The following is a 2410-nucleotide window of genomic DNA, read 5'->3' as shown; positions in this document are numbered from 1 at the left end:
TTAATATTCGCGACAAAATCACATATCCCAATTTTTTCAACTTTATGGTTTTCTTTTGGATTGAAGAGTTTATTTGCGACCTATGGTCTCTTTAAGACTTTTGTTCCTCTTGATGAGCAGAATTTTTTAAGCCAATAAAAAAGTTTGACCTTAAATTTCAAGGTCAAGATCAATTTTGCGGATGCAACTTTTTTCAGATCTTTACCGATCTCGATCTGGAGAATCATCTGTCAAAGCCATGACATATAATTTTTTACCACCCGGTACATGGAACCTACAGTTTAACGCCGATTTTGAACGGCAATTTTTTAGAGAAGTTTTCATGGCAAGACATACTCTCGGTGGTTTGCCATTGCCTGCCGAGAGGAGAACGAGCGAATAAAATTTTCTAGCTCTACCGGGAATCGAACCCGGGACCTTTGGCTCAGTAGACCAGTGCGCTGTCTACTAGGCCACGCTCGTCTCAATTTTACAATAATAAGTATATATATCTCCATATTAAATATATTTTACAATAATATTATCACTGTACATGAACAACGTATGCTCTACACCTCGCGTTGCTTATCGCTAATTAACCAGCGTAATGACAAGATTTTTGTATTACTCGATAAACAAAATAAAATTTAAAATACATAAATGCAATATACATTTACATAGAACGCAATAAAGAAGTTTGTTAATCTGATTAAACAAAAAATTAATCCGGCTAGATTAGCTTTACAGAGTTCGACACTCGAAGATAATAGTAATAATAGTAATAAGTAATAGTGATAAATGCAAAAAAAAAACAGGACAAAGATAAAAAAACTGTTTAAATAGTTGAAACTTTAGGATCAAATTACATCGACGATTCGAATTAACGCTTGATTAACGAGTTAGCTGTCTCTTCCTAAATTATTATCTCCCCAGAATAATATTCCAGATTATAATCGTTCCAGACTGGAACTATCTTTTTCTGCGAAGATATAATATAGTATTATGACATAGGCAGAGACAAAAAATGAGTCAATCTCTAAATACTAATTCATATAGCTCATATTTCGCTCACGCGAAATTAATCAACAGTAAAGTAGAGGTGTGCGCGTCCGACTTTAAACGTGCCGCGTATATCTGCATCGTTGCGCGTGCCCTTCCTCTCTTACCTCCATTCGTTTTATCTTACCCTGTCTCGACGCACTACAAGTATGGTAGATGGCTATTCTAAGGAAAACAGGGACCCGGACCGGACCGGAACCGAAACCAAAAACCGTACCGTAACCGATATTTTTGCGGATCGGAACCGTAAACCGCATGAAAATTTTATAAAGCCTATAGGACCGGAATCGAAACCGGTACCATTAAAAGTCATTATATCTTCAAAAAAAATTAAGACCAGAAGATGAAAACAATGAAGAAATGCCGGGTATATTATATAGGGGGAGTCCGGGAGACTTGACCATAGAGAAGTTGAACCACTTCAAATGTTTCGTTCAAATTTTGACGTGCAAACGACGTCAAAGTATCGCGTCATTGCACATAGCGGATTTCGAAAGTTTCGATTTCACGAGACGCGAGTGACTTAGGGACTCGTGAATATGTTAGCATGTGATGAATCGAATCACCCTTTCGCGTTTTCTATGAAATCCTTTGAATCCTCGTCTGATTTCCTCTTGCACGCATAACGATATTACTTCGCATCGAATAAACTAAAAAGAGCTGATTGTTTTGCTACTATTTTGATCTTCTGAATGAAACTTTCTTTGCACCATTGATATATTGTCTTCCTCCACGTAACTGATACAATGATAGAACACTAGCTTCTCGATAATGCTCACTTATTAGAAAAAGCATAAAGAAAGAAGAACCATTTTACGTTTTATATGTGTCTTTTTACTAATTAATTCTTTCAATCTTTAATTTTTGCTATTTATAACCATTTTAAAAGTATGAAAAGATGATATTGTAAATGAATGAATATCAATGTTCCAAGACGTTGATATTTATTCATTTAAAATTAAATTTCAAAAAAAAGAAAAAAGATAATGAAAATTTAAAAAGTCTTATTCAGCAGCCGGCCATTCGATATATTATCTTGCACAAATATATATCATAATGTGTTCATAAAAGCAGACTCTTCAGAGAAGTTAAAAGTTTCTTGATTTCTGTGGAGAAAACTAAATAATACATATGCCGTTCCTGTTTTATAAATAATAGATACGTAATAAAATCTAAGAGAATATCGCGAATTATAACAATCAAGTAAGATCATTCGAAATCTGTTTGAATTTCATGTTAATTACGACGGCCATAATAATCGTCAGCGAATTTTTGTGTTTGCCATCTCAATGAGGCCATAAAAAATGTATTCACGCCACTCTCGCGAAACTAGGACTCCCGTCGTGCGTCAAATTATTCAAGGTGCTCCGCA

The sequence above is a fragment of the Temnothorax curvispinosus genome, unplaced genomic scaffold (genome assembly GCF_003070985.1).
Source record: "Temnothorax curvispinosus isolate PA1 unplaced genomic scaffold, ASM307098v1 QBEX01015018.1, whole genome shotgun sequence".
NCBI lineage: Eukaryota > Metazoa > Arthropoda > Insecta > Hymenoptera > Formicidae > Temnothorax > Temnothorax curvispinosus.
This window is presented reverse-complemented; position numbering follows the sequence as displayed.